We start from the raw sequence: 19,031 nt of genomic DNA, 5'->3' as shown, positions 1-19,031 counted from the left end.
CGCACCTACACGCTCCTGAGACAGGCGAAAACCAAACAAAACCCCAGGCCGATGGGAGCCCTTCCTCTGAAGTCATGGCCTACGTATGACGCAGCCGTCCCCAGGGTGCGTGAGCACCACTCCTCCGGAGCCAGGCCGTGCTGCGGCCCGCGGTACGACAGGCAGAGCAAAGGCGCGAGGGCGCGGGACTCAGTGGGCAGAAGAGCTGCTCATCCGGCTCTCTCCACTCCCACGTAATGAGCCACAGATGGGTGGGGGTCCTCCCCCGCTCAGCGCCAGGAAGGCAGTGCCCGTGTTACCCCTATGCCCGTGTTAGCCAGCACCTCTGCCCCCGCCCCCCCGCACACACACACAGGGCAGACCTGAGAGCCCATCGTTAGCAGCGAGGGCAGCAGGGCCGATACAGTTTGATGCGGGGCACTCTGACAGCTCTTGGCATCCGCTCTTCACCCCTGCCTCCGTCCAGGTGCCGAGCGGAGGGGGACGCAGACATCTGCAACTCGTTACCTGGAAGCAGGAAGAGCTATATTATCCACCCCGCTGCCCTTTCTTCCACGCACCCTTGCTCCTTTGACCTGCTCTTCGTGCCGCTCCCTTGCTCAGCCGTGCCTGCCTCGAAGGAAGACGGCCCGGCCCCTGACATAACGATATAGGTAGCTCCATGGTAGTCAATAGAGCGTTGCCGATTCACACCAGCTGGGACCACACCCGGAGGCTCAGATCCTGCCCCCACTGAACTTCAGGGAGGTATCCGTTGAGTTCGCTGGCCACAGGATCAGACCCACGATAGCCACGCTATGGGTAGCAAACATGTCCCAGGCTGTGTCTTCTCTGCAGTAATAACTGTGTATGTATTCAGCAGGGACCTGTGGCCGTGGGCCAACATGGTTTCTTGTTGCCAGTGTGGACAGAAAGCCATGTCAGGCCGCGGCACTTGAGGCATGTCTCCGCCTGACTCGGGGAAGTCAGTTACAACCTGTTTGCTCTCTGGCCTGATGATATCAGGGTTGAGGTTTGTAGCGCTGACGGACCTTCACCGTGTTCCAAAGCCCTGGGCAGCCCAGCTATGGTCCCATCAACACAACCAATCAGAATGGGGTTGTCTCTGGATCCGGGCCAGCCACGCTGTGAGTGGGTTGCCTTTCTTGGTTGCAACTATAGTGTAGATGAGACCTCCTTATATTCCATCCCAGCGTAAAGGGGCCCTAACTGGGCAGAGGGTTCAGAGTCCATGTCCCGTCGTTCCTTGGCCCCTTGCTGCAGTTGCCAGAGAAGCTGCTGGCTGACACCAGTTATGGTTGGGTATTTTTTGTGCCGGGGTGGACGCCTTCTGCAGAGAACAGTGAGACCCAGCAAGCTTGTTCCACGCTTGTTCCACCGCACAACAGCTGTCAGGTGAGAACAACTGTCAATCACGGGCAACTTGGCCTGGACCCGGACCCGTGGCGGAGGGGACTCACGTGTGTGACATGACAAAGAGAGGTGCTAGGGTCTCTCTCCCAGGCTTTTCCCACATGGGGGGGCTGGGGTCTCTAGTGACCATTGCATGGTGGGTGGGAGTATCTGATCTACTTGTGCCCCTTTCCTAGCTGCACTGGGCCCAGGGAATCTCCAGAGCCTATCCTCCCTGCAGCCTGCTTCTTTGCCCAGGAGTTGCTGGTGAATTCGCTTGAGGGATACGGACCTGGGGAAGAGAAGCTTCAGCTCCTTCTGCCTTTCCTGTCTGGGCTGTGAAGTGTGATCGTTCTGCCAGACGTGATCTGCTGCTTCTTGCTCAGCGTGCCAGTGGTTAGCTGCAATCCCCATCCCCTGCACGCTGAGTCCTAGGAGCTGCACTTAGACCTCGGTGAAGGCCAGTGGTGCTGGCTGAACCCAGCTCTGGAGTCAGGAAGGACTCAGATCCCTTCCCTGCTTATATCAGCTGTGTCCTGCTCAGCATAAACAATAGCGTGAGTCTCCATCTCCTCTGCCTTCCCTCCTCTCCACCCCGAACTTTCCTTTCTCCCGCTTGTGCGCCTGATCCAAAGCTCAGTGGAGCCAATGGCAGCTTTCGAGTGACTTCAGATCAGGTCCTAAGCCTAGGTCCCACCTCTCTCTAGACCGCCTGGAGTGTGCACAAGTCGCTGCCCTGGGCGTGTGAGGGGCCCTGCTGGAGGGGGTCTCAGTCAAGCAGGGAGGAGTTTCTGGGGGTGGGGATCCTTAGGGGTGGAGGGGAGTCAGAGAGAAGGGCTGCACCGGTAAGAGTATCAGAACCACATCCAAACACTTGTGTTGCTGTTCAACTCTGGAGAGTCCGACCTGCCGGTGCAAGAAGCAGCGGAAAGGGTGAGATTCTCCTTCACTCCCACATGTTGTCTCCTGCTCTTTGTTTCTAGCTAATACTGCTGTAGTGCCCCCGTCAGGATCAGGGCCCCTGGGTGCTGGGTGCTGCACAAAGATAGGAGTAGACACTGTCCCTGCCCCAAAGAGCTCATACTCTGATGGAGGGCCTCTTTCCTATCTTTTGTGACAATAATGGTATTTTATTTATATGACACTAGTATTGAAAGACCCCAGCTGAGATCTCCATTGTGCGAGGTGTTACACAAACACACAGCAAGAGACACTCCCTGCCTTCAAGAGCTCACAGTTAAAGTATGATGGAAGGACCCCGGGACTGAACTCAGGTCTGCTGAGCCTAGGACAGCCAATAGTCCCACAGAGCCATTGGGAGGCCATCAGAGATGCAGCCAGGGAACGTTATGGAGAGTAAGCACTGCAGGATGTCCCGCTCAAGAGACCCAGAGTGAGGGCACTTTGTGGCCCTCTGACTGGCCAAGCACCCTATTTAACCCCAGGGGTTGGATGTTGTCTGGGCAGCCACACAGACTTTGGCCTGTTGCAGTGTCAGACTTTTGGGCTCTGGCTTATAGAACCTGGCTGTTGCGATTCCTCCAACTCCTGCCTATTGACTCCTGTCCCTGGTGGGTAGACCTCAGCCCAGCTATGACCAGTAGGCCAGACTGCCTATGCCCTGGTCCCTGGCACATCTGCTGAATGCAGCGACTTGCTGACATCTCCTGGCAGGTTCATTCCAACCCACGGGAGTTCCCGTCACGTCTGCATTCCTCTTCTGTTCAGCGGCATGATTCTTCAGTGCAGGACAGCTGGCCAAAGGCAAGAGGGACAAAAGCCCCACCATGTTAGGCCCATGGGACAACACAGGATGTTGCAAGGTGCTGGGGATTGGAGACAGGCTGGTTACAGAGGTGACATGAGTGATGTGCACTGAGTGTGGCTAATTACTGTGTATTATTTGCTGAGGGCACAAATAGGTACTCCCTGCCCCAAAGAGCCTGCAGTTGCAGAGGTGGGCACTGTCAGGATGGGATTCGCTGGCAGATGGGGGGATATAGTTTGGGCTCTGACTGGTAGGCATTGGGCTGACCTGGGTGAAGATGAGACAGGACTAAGTGAGGTGCTCCCAAAATTAGAACGAGGGGCTCCCTGAAATACTTCCCACCACAGCTGGCGAGACACACGAAGTTCCCTGGATAAAATCTTCTCCCTCAAAGGATGAGCCATAAACTAGGCGCACTCTGCCTCACATCCACCCTGAAAAACATCAATTCTGCACTGATCCCCCAAGAGACTCATCAGTTCCATACTGTCCTTCCCTCCACCCCATCAATTCCATACTCATCCCACCCCCCCACCCCCACACAACCACCCAGAGTCCAGTCAATTCCATGCTGTTCTGAGCATCCCTTCCTATCCACATTTGCTTACCCGCCTGACCCTGTGGGCTCTCTTCTATCTCTGATTGCTAAGGCTCTCTGAGATGCTGGCTCTTTCTCTCCTGGCGAAATGTGTTCTCTGAAGCCTGGGTTCTCTGTGACGCACTAATTGGCTGATGGGGGTGCTGATTGTGGTGTCACAGAGCAGAGGGCTGTGGCTTGAAATGAGGAATGAGCAGCTGCTTGCAAATGGGGAGTTTCCAGGCTGGAAGCAGCTCGAGTCAAGAGAACATATTTCCCCCCCGTGTAATTTGCCTGACCTGGCCTTTCCGACATTCCCTTAGCTGTTACTGCAGCTCTCCTGCCGTTATGGTCAGAGAAGCGACTGTGAAAATAAGAGTGGGCTCCTGCATATTCCGGCCTGGCAGAGCCAGATCAATTTTGCCTCCAGTTTAGCCTGGAGAAGATGGTGGTTTTTGCTGTTGTCACTTCCAGCTCCCTGCGGGATCCAGGCTCTTCCTGCCACTTGACTCTGCAATCAGAACTTAGCTGACAGTTTTGTTGCTGGCATGTGAGGTGAACAGACTCCTGGCTCTGTAGCCAGGCTAGCAGGAACTGTGTGTCCCATGGGTCAGGAGGGAGCGGATCTCACCTGAATACACACTTCTCTGCCCGGTAGTCAGGGCCTTTGCGTACCTGGCTAACGGTCACAGGCCCCCCAGGACTCAGTACGGCCCCGGTCACCTGTCTGACTGCATTTGGCTGATCAAACAGATGGATTGTGGGCCAAGCGCATTCTGTAGGGGACCCACAAAATGGGAAGGGGTCATCAGTGGCTGTTTATATCGCAGCAAACAGCCATTGTGCATGTGGAGGGTGCACGTGGGCTAAGTAGTTAAAGCAGGGGGGTGGGAGATAGGGCTCCTGGATGTTATTCCTGTCTCTTGGAGAAGAGAGGGGCCTACCAGTTAGAGTGGGGGAGGGAAGCTGACAGTCAGGACTACTGGGTTCCATTCCCAGCTATGGGAGGAGAGTGAGGTCTAGTGGGTGAGAGAGGAGGGAGCCAGGACTCCTGGATTCTCTCCCCAGCTCTGGTTTGATGGATGATGTTAATAGGGAGTAGTGGAGAGAACTGGCTCCAGCCACCTGGTGCCGGGTATTAGGACAGAGCTCAGTGTCTGGGACCACGCTCAAGGCGGGGCAAGGAGGTGGGCTATTTCCCAAGCCAATGCAGCCCTGAGCGTGGGCGTCCTCAGAGGGGAATGGTCTCCCAGCCCTCCGCAAGGCTGCCACATGAGACCTCGCTTGGGGAAGCGCAGGAGGTGGAGTCAACCAGGGCAGAACAGAGCTGGGGGCAAGGCCGGGGCTGGGGCCGGAGCGGGGCTGGGTGGCATTCCTGCCCTGCCCCCCCGTGTGGGCTGGATGTGTGTGGGGCCGGGGACCATGGCAGGTCTGGGGCCGGGAACAGAGCTGGGGCCAAGGCTGGGGGCAAAGCCGGGGCCAGGGCTGGAGCAGGGCTGGGTGGCACTTCTGCCCCATCCCCTGCATGGGCTGGCTCAGGCCCAGCCACGCACCCCTAGAGGGGCGCACCCCACAGTTTGGGGACCTCTGATCTGGTGGAAAGTGCTGGCTCAACAGCTCTGGAAAGTGATGGCCTCTGTCCACGGCACAAACCTGAACGGCAACTCTCCCAGCCCTCAACCAGGGCTAGGCTGGGAGAGCCGCAGCTCCCACTGCCAGCTGAGACGTTGCCTGTCAGGCTGGCCAAGGACAGTTACAGCTCTCCAGGAAAAGGAGGGAAGTTGGACATGACCAAAAACAAGCAGTAAAAATTAAACCTCAAATAGGGGCAGTAAAGGATGTTCTGGTACCATGGTGACGAGCGTGTGATAGAGAGAGATGGGCCTCTATGGGGCTGGGTGGCTGGGCAGATGGATCTATATGGTGAAGGATATATAGGTCTCTATGGGGATGGATGGATAGAGGGGCTGGATGGGGATGGATGGATAGATAGATGCAAGCCATTTTTAGTGTGCTTTGCAGGTCACATATAAATAACATAGGCCCAGACTTCCGAAGCAGTCCTTTACGTGCCTATGTCCCATCCTACCACCTGAGGTCAGAGGCATTGGATCCGCTATCTACTGCGCAGCATAATCCCATAGGGATGGGAGGTAGGGCCTTCTACATTGTGGGTCCGTGAGCTCTAACCCCGCTGCATATGCCAGGACGCACCACTCAGGCAAGGCTGCTGACGTTTTGGTTTCTGTGTGAGATTTATATCCTCTGAGCAGGGGTTCTTTTATTTATTTGCGCGTCGGGGGCTGTGCTTTGGCAGTTTTTCTCTTTAATTTTCCCCACCTGCTCTGCTGTTTGTTTATTTCTTGGCTATGTGGTAAGTTTTTAGTTATAGGTTCCCAGCGGCCCTTAGGCGCAGAGTGCTTGTGGCCGTACAAATGCATGATGTTTATGATTGCTCCCGGGATGGGGCATTGTGTTTTTAGGACCCCAGCTGGTTGTTGATCAAATGCAGAACTTTGTAGCACTGGTCATCCCTCCAGTTTCAGAGCCTCCCACGTTCTCGGGATGGGAGATGTACCGGGGTAAGTGCCCGGCTGCTCAGATACTCTCTTCTCCATGCGTGCACCTGCAGAAGGTATCACAGTTGAGATCTGCCGTGCAGCTCTGAGAGCACAATTTCCCCTTTCAGTGGCTGTGGGGTTCCCACTTTGAAAAAACGAAATGCAACCCGTTGTCGCCATCTAGTGGGAAAGCCCAGACACAGAAACACACATAGTTTGGGGGAGAGGATTTTTTTTCACATGTGGGTGGCATTAATTTGTACCCAATGCCAGCCCTTGTCAGTGTGTTGAGGTAGATACAGCAAGCTCTCAACTGGAGGTGGTTTTGTTCCACAGAACCATTTTATTTTAGTTCAGTTTTTGATCGTCCTGCCCTGGCCCCAACATCCCGACTGGAGATTGCTCAGTACTTGAACTAATGTCTGAGAATGGTGCTAGGGGGAGCTGTGCTTCCTGGAGGGGCCTGTCTGTCAGATCGGATGTCAAACCAAAGTCCTGATCATTAACAGAAGTTATAGATTGCCTGACGCTTCAGAGGTGGAAGGAGGGACCAGTGGTTAGGATGCTGACGTGGGAGACCCACATTCAGTTTCCTTCTCTGCAACAGATTTCCTGTGTGATTAACCTCTCTGGGCCTCAGTTCTCCATCTGTAAAATGGGGATAACAGCATCACCCAACCTCGCAGGGGTGGTGTAAAAATAAATACAATACAGATTGAGAGGTTAGATGCTCCAGTGATGGGGGGGGGCAATCCAAATAAGTACCTAAAATAGATTTGCTCCAAGAATCAGACTGTCCCACTCCTCTAGCCAAGTTCCAACTTAAGTAATTGTCTTGCATCCCTAAAATTTCAGTTGCATGCAGTATTCTTCACTTCCCATCTTAAACTGTTGCAGAGTATGGGTCTGTATTTATATTGCAGTAGTGTCTAGGAGGCCCATTGTGCCAGGTGCTGTACAAACAACAAAAAGAAGAGCTTTGTGATGTAAATAAATATAGCAGTGCAGTAATCCCTACCACTCTCTCTCTCTATATATATATAGAAAGAGAGATCTTGCTGGCAGATGGTGTAACAGACACAACTGTCATAGCCCAGTGTCCTGTCTTCCTGAACAAGAGGCTGCTCGGCAGCTCTCCAACACGAGTTTCTACAAGCCATTACCCTATGATCCCACTGAGAGTTACCAAAAGCAACTACAGCATTTGCTCAAGAAACTTCCTGAAAAAGCAGAAGATCAAATCCGCACAGACACACCCCTGGAACCCCGACCTGGGATATTCTATCTACTACCCAAGATCCATAAACCTGGAAATCCTGGGCGCCCCATCATTTCAGGCACTGGCACCCTGACAGCAGGATTGTCTGGCTATGTAGACTCCCACCTCAGGCCCTACGCTACCAGCACTCCCAGCTACCTTCGAGACACCACTGACTTCCTGAGGAAACTTCAATCCATCGGTGATCTTCCTGATAACACCATCCTGGCCACTATGGATGTAGAAGCCCTCTACACCAACATTCCACACAAAGATGGACTACAAGCCGTCAAGAACACTATCCCCGATAATGTCACGGCTAACCTGGTGGCTGAACTTTGTGACTTTGTCCTTACCCATAACTATTTCACATTTGGGGACAATGTATACCTTCAGATCAGCGGCACTGCTATGGGTACCCGCATGGCCCCACAGTATGCCAACATTTTTATGGCTGATTTAGAACAACGCTTCCTCAGCTCTCGTCCCCTAACGCCCCTACTCTACTTGCGCTATATTGATGACATCTTCATCATCTGGACCCATGGAAAAGAAGCCCTTGAGGAATTCCACCATGATTTCAACAATTTCCATCCCACCACCAACCTCAGCCTGGTCCAGTCCACACAAGAGATCCACTTCCTGGACACTACAGTGCTAATAAACAATGGTCACATAAACACCACCCTATACTGGAAACCTACTGACCGCTATTCCTACCTGCATGCCTCCAGCTTTCACCCTGACCACACCACACGATCCATCGTCTACAGCCAAGCTCTGCGATACAACCGCATTTGCTCCAACCCCTCAGACAGAGACAAACACCTACAAGATCTCTGTCAAGCTTTCTTACAACTACAGTACCCACCTGCAGAAGTAAAGAAACAGATTGATAGAGCCAGAAGAGTTCCCAGAAGTTACCTACTACAGGACAGGCCTAACAAAGAAAATAACAGAACGCCACTAGCCGTCACCTTCAGCCCCCAACTAAAACCCCTCCAACGCATTATTAAGGATCTACAACCTGTCCTAAAGGATGACCCAACACTCTCACAAATCTTGGGAGACAGGCCAGTCCTTGCCTACAGACAGCCCCGCAACCTGAAGCAAATACTCACTAACAACCACATACCACACAACAGAACCACTAACCCAGAAACTTATCCTTGCAACAAAGCCCGTTGCCAATTGTGCCCACATATCTATTCAGGGGACACCATCACAGGGCCTAATAACATCAGCCACACTATCAGAGGCTCGTTCACCTGCACATCCACCAATGTGATTTATGCCATCATGTGCCAGCAATGCCCCTCTGCCATGTACATTGGTCAAACTGGACAGTCTCTACGTAAAAGAATAAATGGACACAAATCAGATGTCAAGAATTATAACATTCATAAACCAGTCGGAGAACACTTCAATCTCTCTGGTCACGCAATCACAGACATGAAGGTCGCTATCTTAAAACAAAAAAACTTCAAATCCAGACTCCAGCGAGAAACTGCTGAATTGGAATTCATTTGCAAATTGGATACTATTAATTTAGGCTTAAATAGAGACTGGGAGTGGCTAAGTCATTATGCAAGGTAGCCTATTTCCTCTTGTTTTTTTTCCTACCCCCCCCCCCGATGTTCTGGTTTAACTTGGATTTAAACTTGGAGAGTGGTCAGTTTGGATGAGCTATTACCAGCAGGAGAGTGAGTTTGTGTGTGTATGGGGGTGGGTTTTTGGAGGGGGGTGAGGGAGTGAGAGAACCTGGATTTGTGCAGGAAATGGCCTAACTTGATTATCATGCACATTGTGTAAAGAGTGGTCACTTTGGATGGGCTATCACCAGCAGGAGAGTGAATTTGTGTGGGGGGGTGGAGGGTGAGAAAACCTGGATTTGTGCTGGAAATGGCCTAACCTGATGATCACTTTAGATAAGCTATTACCAGCAGGACAGTGGGGTGGGAGGAGGTATTGTTTCATATTCTCTGTGTATATATAAAGTCTGCTGCAGTTTCCACGGTATGCATCTGATGAAGTGAGCTGTAGCTCACGAAAGCTCATGCTCAAATAAATTGGTTAGTCTCTAAGGTGCCACAAGTACTCCTTTTCTTTTTGCGAATACAGACTAACACGGCTGTTACTCTGAAACCTGTCTTCCGACAGTGGCTGGTGCCAGATGCCTCAGAGGGAATTAACAGATCAGGGCAATTATTGAGTGATCCGCCCCCTGTTGCCCAGTCCTAGTTTCCGGCAGTCAGAGGCTTAGGGACATCCACAGCATGGGGTTGCATCCCTGACCATAATGGCTAATAGCCATCGATGCCCTATCCTCCATGAACTTATCTAATTCTTTTTTGAACCGAGTTATAGTTTTGGTCTTCACAGCATCCCCTGGCAGCGAGTTCCACAGGTTGACCATGTGTAGTATGAAGAAGTATTTCCTTTTGTTTGTTTTAAACCTGACCCCTGGTTCTTGTGTTATGTGAAGGAGTAAATAACACTTCCTTATTCACTTTCTCCACACCAGTCATAGACCTCATAGACCTCTATCATATCCCCCCTTAGTCGTCTCTTTTTCCAAGATGAACAATCCCAGTCTTATTAATCTCTCCTCATGTAGTCCTAACACACGGACCATGTTGCATTAAATGGGTCTCTAGCTCTAGAGAAACAATGTAACATAACAGACTGAGCACCAGATTGGAAGCCAGGAGTTCATGAGAATAACTGCCACTGCCTCCCTCGGTGGCCTTTGGTAAGTCACTTTGCTGCTCTGTGCCTCAGTGTCTCCATCTGTAGGTGGGATTTATGTGGACTGACATTTGTGAGGTTATTATTACTATACGCAGGTGGTCATTGCCACTACAGTAGGATTCCAAAGAACACTTTGCTACAGACCGTGACACCTGCTGTGGGGGAATGTTTTGAAGAATGAACATTCGCCTGCCCCTGAAGTACATGAAACCCATGTCTGGCAGCCCTACGTGAGCTGAGGCAAGGAGAGAGAGAGACCGCATGCGTCAACCTGCCGGTGCCTTGGCCAGATTGTTTAGAAACGAATTTGGACATTACATGACTTCCGCCTTGAGCGCTGACTTCTGGGCCAACGCCTCCTAACCGTCATAGTGGTTGCTTGGCACCTCAGACAAGTCTGGGTCTGTTCTAAGCAGAATCCAGCATGATCCCATGCACAGGAAATTCCTGACTGGCCACCGTTCAGCTCTTTGCCTGACTCAGCAGGTTCCCTTCCCATGGGAGGGCTGCAGCGCTATGGAGGTAATTGAGCACCGTGGGTAGCAGTTTGGTGCAGAGCTAAGCCCCAGTGCAGGTAGGGGGACAGTACAATGGCTAGTGCAGTGCAGCAGCATGAAGCTAAGTTGTTGTGCCAAGGGGTGTAATGCAGTGCCACGGAGGTATTGCACCTGGGGGGGATAATGCAAGGAATGGAGGGCAGCGCTAGGGGTAATTCAGCACCATGCGGGCAGTGCAGTGCAGTGCAGTGCAGCTGGGGCGATGCGGCGTCGCAGAGCCTTGAGCAGTGAGGCAGTGCAACAGGGTTAATGCAGTGACACGGGGGGCGGGGGAGGGGGATCAGTGAAAACATTCTTCCTTCCCATTTGGGTACTGCGCTCCGTTCCAAAGCAGCACCGCAGCTCATTGCTGCGATTCACAGGCAGGCTGCGTGGAGACGGAAGGCAATTTGTTGGTACCTGAAAACAGTCTGCTGCCCTCCCCCATTCAGAACACTCCATGAATAACTGATCGAGTAAGAAATATACCAATCTGCTGCCAACGTCAAGCTCTGTCAGGCTGCCAAGCTGTCACTTTCATTCTTTGCTGCTGCCTCTGGGAGAGCCACATCAAAAGACGCAGGCTTGGCTACACTGTGATGGGTTGGGCCACAGAAACCCCCTTGGGAACTGCCACCTGACTCGCTGAGACTACCTCTAAGCCCGTTTCCCCTGGCAGCTTGGGACGTCAGTGCCCTGCCTGGTTTGAGCCAGACATGCCAGCCTGCCGCAAACCCAGACCCAGGTCTGAACCATGTCCCCTAAATGCTGCAGGCTTAACTGAAAACAGCTTAAGAAGTGTTCCTGTTTCTAACACTCAAATACCCAACTCCCAACGGAGTCCAAACCCCAAAGAAATCCATTTTACCCTGTATAAAGCGTATACAGGGTAAACTCATAAATTGTTCACCCTCTATAACACCGACAGAGAGATGTGCACAGCTGTTGACCCCCGCAGGTATTAATACATACTCTGGATTAATTAATAAGTAAAAAGTTATTTTATTAAATACAAAAAGTAGGATTTAAGTGGTTCCAAGTAATAACAGACAGAACAAAGTAAATTACCAAGCAAAATAAAATAAAACATGCAAGTCTAAGCCTAACACAGTAGGAACCTAAATGCAGGTAAATCTCACCCTCAGAGATGTTCCAATAATCTTCTTTGACAGACTAGCCTCCTTCTAGTCTGAGTCCAGCAATCACTTACACCCCTGTAGTTACTGTCCTTTGTTCCAGTTTCTTTCAGGCATCTCCTTGGGGTGGAGAGGCTCTCTCTTGAGCCAGCTGAAGACAAAATGGAGGGGTTTCCCAGGGCCTCATATAGTCTCTCTCTTGTGGGTGGCAACCCCTCTCTCCCCCTGTATAGAATCACAGCTCAACATGGAGTTTTAGAGTCACATGGACAAGTCACATGTCCATGCATGACTCAGTTGTCTACAGGCCAAGCCAAAAGCTCAGATGTGGATTGGCATCTATCAAGGTCCATTGTTAACCAAGTACTTCCATTTATTTGAATAACCCCTTCATGCTATGTTGACCAAACTTGTGCCTGCAATGCCCCTCTGCCATGTACATTGGCCAAACCGCAGAGGTGAAAGTAAGCCGGTACACCCCAATACGGCGTACCAGCAAGAGCTGGTGCACCATACTGGGGCAGCCCAGCTTCCCCAGGGGGCAATTTAAAGGGCCTGGGGTCCCAGCAGTGGCTGGAGCCCCAGGCCCTTTAAATTGCCTCCAGAGCCCTGCTGCTGGAGCCCTGGGGTAGCGGCTGCAGGGCTCCGGCAGCTATTTAAAGGGCTTGGGGCTCCCCTGCTTCTACCGCCTGGGCCCTTTAAATAGCCACTGGAGCCCCGCCGCCGCTACTCCAGGGCTCCGGCGGCTATTTAAAGGGCCAGGGCGGTAGAAGAGGGGAGCCCCGGGCCCTTTAAATAGCCCCCGGAGCCCTGGGGTAGCGGGGGCTCCAGGGCCTATTTAAAGGGCCGGGGCTCCAGCTGCCTCTGCCGACCCGGTCCTTTAAATAGCCGCTGAAGCCCCGCCGCTTCCCCAGGGCTCCGGCGGCTATTTAAAGGGCCAGGGTGGTAGAAGAGGGGAGCCCCGGGGCTTTTAAATAGCCCCCAGAGCCCCGGGCTGCTGCTGCTACCTCGGTGGTGGTGCGGGGAACTTACCTTAAAGGGTGGGCTGGAGCTGGCTCTGACCCCCTCAACCCGGCCCCTTCTGCCCTAGGCCCCACCGCTTCTGGGGGCCAGAGCTGGCCCCAGAGTACCAGAGTAACTCACTCGACTTACTTTCACTCCTGCCAAACCGGACAGTCTCTATGCAAAAGAATAAATGTACACAAATCTGACATCAGGAATCATAACATTCAAAAACCGGTAGGAGAACACTTCAACCTCTCTGGGCACTCAGTAAAAGACTTAAGGGTGGCAATTCTGCAACAGAAAAGCTTCAGAAACAGACTCCAAGGAGAAACTGCGGAGCTTGAATTAATATGCAAATTAGATCCCATTAACTTGGGTTTGAAAAGAAACTGGGAATGGCTGGGTCATTACACGTATTGAATCTATTTCCCCATGTTAAGTATCTCACATCTTCCTGTCAACTGTCTAAATGGGCCATCTTGATTATCACTACAAAAGTTTTTTTTTCTCCTGCTGATAATAGCTCATCTTAATTAATAAGCCTCTTACAGTTTGTATGGCAACTTCCACCTTCTCTGTATGTATATATATGTATCTTCTTACTGTATATTCCATTCAATGCATCCGATGAAATGGGCTGTAGCCCATGAAAGCTTATGCTCTAATAAATTTGTTAGTCTCTAAGGTGCCACAAGTACTCCTGGGTTTTTTTTGTGGATACAGACTAACACGGCTGCTACTCTGAAACCTTTCTCCAGCAAACACTTTAAATACAGGTATAGAGGCAATGCTCATAACTTCAGATATAAAAATGAGACATGCATACGAATAGGATGAATACATTCAGTAGAACATGACCTTTGCAAAGCTATGTTACATGGCATATGTAGCATAAAACATATTCCAGTTATGTCCTATTTATATTCATAAGCATATTTATATAAAGCATTATGGGGTGCAACATCACATACACTTAAAGGGTTTGTCAGTGGAACTATATCAGTATAGCCATTCTAGCAAACCCTCATACTGGAGACCCAGTCTTTAGTGGTAAGAAAAGTCCTTTTGCCGGTATAGTTTATCCCAGTCCCCTGAGTGAAATAAGTTGGCAAAACGACATTTTTGTTGCTATCACTGCACTTATGCTAGAATTTTTATTAGTACAGTTGTGTCAACAAAAAAATCACACCCCTAACTGACAGCTATGCTGCCAACTCTTTTGAGAGCAGCCCAGCCCTTAGTGATGGCCACAGCACAGGTCGTAACTCCCACGAACATAAAGGCAATTACAGAGTGTAGCACCATGAGCTTCCCTCTCTGATGCCATGCATTTTAAGAATAACAAATGGCACCTTGGGACATCCAGGTCCCTTGCTCCAGCAATTGCAGCATGATGAAGAGGAGCCATAGGGAACTTGAGAAATTCTGCTGGGTTTCCAACACCTGTAACAGCACTAGAGATGTTTCCTCTAAAGAAAGAAAAGGAGTTTCAGTGGCAAAAGCTGGGGAGGATTGAAATGATCCTCTGCAGAGCTGAGAACCTAGACACCAGTGAGCTACTCAGGAGCCAGAAATGAAACTGATTAGAAACCCAAAATGAAACCATGAATGAATGAAAAATGAATGATTTCATTGCTCTAACTGTGTGAAGTGCAGAAAAGTAAACAAACAGCATGGACTGGGAAAAGTAAAAGAATTATTACAGATGATTTATGTGTGAATGGTCTCTAGCATTGTCGCATACAGAGATAAGCACAGGATAAATATTGACAAGACAGGAAAGGGGGAAAATGACCGCACACTTTTGATCATATTTGCTGTCTGGACTTTTTAAGGTATACATTATTGGTAAAATGTGATTGAAGTTATCCTTAAGAGGGAGATAGGGGGCCAATTTTAGGAGCATAAATATAGCTGGGGAGCTGAGTGGTGAGTATAGAGACCAGCAGGAAGGTGTGCAAATGTATTACAAATAAAGTGTGCTACTGGAATAACAATAGAAGGTTTTAAGATAGGGAGACACTAGGGTTGCCAACTCTGACTGAAGCTATTCCGGGAGATTTTTTTTTTTTCCCCCAACATGTCATAATGTCATTTTCTTAAAATATCCTATTAATTAAAATTTCCTGGATTGTTTTCAATAGTCACCGGGAGATGGATGCTGATTCCAGGAAACTCCAGGCCAATCCTGGAGGGTTGGCAACCATAAGAGACACAGAGAAAGGCCCAAACTCCTCATGGAAATCTACTGTGTTGTAGGATCTGGTTACATCTTGGTCGTAGCCAATACGGTTAAAACACTGTCCAGCCTTGCAGTGAGATGGGACCAAACTGTGTTAACAGACGATGCTAAAATTTCCAACTTTGCAACCAGCTCCAAAAATATGTTTTTGTAGTGTAGATGGGCCTATGCGCAGAAGCACAAGCTATCCAAAGGAATTCCCTCTGTACCATGGAGCCAAACACCTGGTAGTGTTGCCATATGAAACCCAGTTTGCCCAAAGTTATAGGGTGAAATCAGTGAGTATGGACCGGATAGTGAGCTAATTCAGACACATGAAACTGCCGTATGCAAATCCTGGTACGCCTTTCTCCACTTCTGCAGCTATCTAGCTCAACGATACTCAGACCTCAGGGGTTCAGGAGCCAAAGGAGCAATCAACATTACCCAAAAGAGCCACAGTTCTGTGAATTTTTTCATTTACTATTTTATGTGTATATAATGTATATATTATTCTCATAGCAAAATGGCTGACCAAATATTATTATATTATCAACTACAATTGGTTAATAACATAGTGAAAGCATCCTGATTGGTAATAACTTAGACTGGCTAATAATTAAATCACACAGAGCCGCAGCAGACATATTAAAGAGCCACTTGTAGTTTGCGAGCCTCAGTGTGAATATCACTGATCTAGTTGATTGATAGTGATTAGTCAGTATAGACAAGGGCAAATGATATTCAGCATTGTGTCAGTTAGTTAGCTGTGGGCAGGGGCGGCAAGTTGTATGGGCCCATGGTGCCCAGGCTCCAGCAAATTCAGGGCCCCAGGGGCCTGGCTCCACCAATGTTCTGGGCTGGGTCTCTCCCCTGGCTCCGCATGCCGCCCCCGCACGCCTCCCCCGAGTGTCCCTGCCTCACCTGTGCCCTGGGCAGCAGGCGGCTGCCCCCTGCAGCTCCGTGCTGCACTCCCTGGCTGGCCGCTGCCAATTAAGGGAACGGTGCCAGCGGCAGGCTGACTGCTGCGCCTGCAGAGGGAGGAGGGGAAGAGGCCCAGTGGCATGGCACCCTCCACCCCCCCCCCCCCCACCCTCTGGCAGGCAACTCTGAGGGGGCTTATCCTGTCTGGACCTCCAGAGCAGCAGCCTGGGGCTTGGGTGAGTGTTGTGCCAGGGGGAGAGGGAGGCCCCTCCCCTGGAGCTCACTGCTGTTGGCGCGGAGAGGGCTGGGGGGAGTCTTTCTTTCTGGCCCCAGCCCCAGGGCAGCCTGCCTGCTGCACCCCAAAGTTTGAACTCCTCATCCCTGGGCCAACCCAACCCCAGAGCCCGCACCCCCAGCCACAGCCCTCACCCCCCAGACCCCAACCCTGAGCCTCCTCCTGCACCGTGAACCCCTCATCCCCGGCCCCACCCCACACCCCAACCCTCTGCCATACCCTGAGCCTCCTCCTACACTCCAAACCCCTCAGCCCCACCCCACTAATTTTGTGTAATAATAATCAACAATGGATAAATTTTTAATAAAGTTACCCAGAGAAAAAGAACAAAAGGATAATTCATCAAGTGACGGCCTGAAGTTATACAAAAGAAAGATGCGGCAAATCTAAAAAATCATCAATCTTGGCTATCAAGATTAAAGTGGTTGGAGTCCAATAGCACATTAGACAGAGCTTTTTGCTTTTGTGGGTTATTGATCCAAGAGTGCTGGGTTGTTTCCGTATTCAAAAGAGTATTAATAAAGTTGATATTCTTAGTTAAATAAGTTTTTCTTAGGATAGTGATATTAGGAAATATAGGGAAACTGTTAACGCTTACTGTTTCCAGTCAATTTTTACATTATTTTAAAATATATATATATCAGCTTATAAGACAGGGATGGGGGTGTGGGAGGACTTGGACCCATTCTGGGCGCCACCAAAAATTACACAAACCTGCCAACACTGGTTGTGGGTAAAGTCTACTGGCATCTGAGTTTACCCTCTACTTGCTAACATGATGCTGACCACGGCCTGTTCTTGTCTGCACTGATGAGTCAGACCCCGCCAGCATCATGCCCCTTAACATAATAGTTAAAAAACGTGGTTAAATACAATCTAGTTTCCTAGTAAAGACAAACCTATGTTGAATTACAGTTTTGCCCTTTTCCCCCAGCCTGTAAGTCCCCAGAAAGAATAAAATAATAGTGGCAACCCATTCATCTTAAGCGAGTGTTAACTATGATGACATTAACTTGATCTGCAAAGCTTTTCTGCGTTTGTCAGCTCATGCGACTCATGGTTCATGAAGAGCAACTTATGCTTTATTTTTTTTTTGGTCAAAAAACCTGTTTTCATGATTTTTAAATTAAAAATAGAGGCTCTGATGCCCCATCCTGGATAAACCCCAGTGAGAGCGGTTTAAACTCCAGCCCCTTGCTGATTTAACTGACTAGCATGGTAAGTAGATGCAAAGAGCCTTCCCTTCTCTATCACACTCTCTACTTACAGGTTGGTTTGCTTAAAGTTGTTACATTGCAGCCTTCCAGTACAGAGTGGGAGGGGAATAATGTCACAGACGCCGATTACAGTCAGTGACTAATACGTCCAAGGGGGTTGTGATGTCACTCTTTCACAGAAAATGAAGTTATAGGAGCTAGTGATACAGCAGGAGTTTTAAGTGTGTCTACAGTTTGAGATGGGTGTGACATTTTATAATGTAACCTCTTTGAGGCAGGGATTGCCTCCTACTCTGTGTTTGAACAGTGCCTAATATAGTGGGGTTGGGACCTTGATTGGTCTCTAGACACTATCATAATAAACATGATTGATAATGGTAGAGTTGTCAGCTAAAATGTGCTGGATTCGTACAGGTCGGGATGTGACATTTTGGATGGTTTGTACAAAACAGGGTCCAACAACAGCAAAGATCATTTACTGTATCTAATGGAATCTGTCATCTGCATATTTCCATGGCTCTTACATTTTGTGCCGTCTAAACTCAGGGCTCTCACTTGCCATTGGAAGTGAGCAGAACCCACACTCTGGCCTGTGCTCCACAGGTATGTCTACATTGCAAGTGAAGGTGTGATTGTAGTAAGGGTAGACGCAGATTGTAATGCAGACATGGTGGAACAGGCAGGCTTCACCATGGGCTCCCCTAACGAAGGTGCCGGGGTATGCATTCTGGTTGCTAACCCCTGCCACTCCAGCAACTCTATTGTTACCCCCGAGCTAGATTAAAACTAGCACAGGTAGGCCTATCTGTGCTACAACCACACCTTCACTAGCACTGCTGACCCACCCCACAGAAGAGCAAGTGGAATGAGGCAGAAACAGAGTACAGAGGCACAAGATGGGTAGAGATGGAAGGAAAAGAGATAACGATGATGAGACCAGAAAAGAGAAGTGAAAAGAGGGTATTCTTAAACCCTCACAAACCAAAAGAAAGGGAAAAAACCTTATCCAAAGTAAAGATTTGACCCTGAAAAGGGATGCATGCCTGAGGCGCTAGGACGTCTGCGAGGGTCCTTGCTATTGACTTTATGTGTAAGGAACTCAGACGCCATGGTGATGGGCAGCAGGATAAAAGAGATCGTAGATCAGGGAAGAAACCACCCTCTCCAACCCATCACCAGCCCAAGTCCCCCTGGCATAATTCCATCTATCCCACTACTACCCCCAGGGCTGGGTGGTCCCATTGCCAGACCCCCAGGCCTTGGCTGATCACCGGCCCCAGGCTGGCCCCGGCTCCCGACCCCCAGCCAAGTCGCGGGGTAAGGTAACGACCCCGCTGATCCCCGCTCCCCCTGAGGTCCCAGGCGCACGTGGTTTTCCTGGAGCCACGTG

This window comes from Eretmochelys imbricata, chromosome 9, assembly GCF_965152235.1.
Source record: "Eretmochelys imbricata isolate rEreImb1 chromosome 9, rEreImb1.hap1, whole genome shotgun sequence".
Lineage (NCBI taxonomy): Eukaryota > Metazoa > Chordata > Testudines > Cheloniidae > Eretmochelys > Eretmochelys imbricata.
This window is presented reverse-complemented; position numbering follows the sequence as displayed.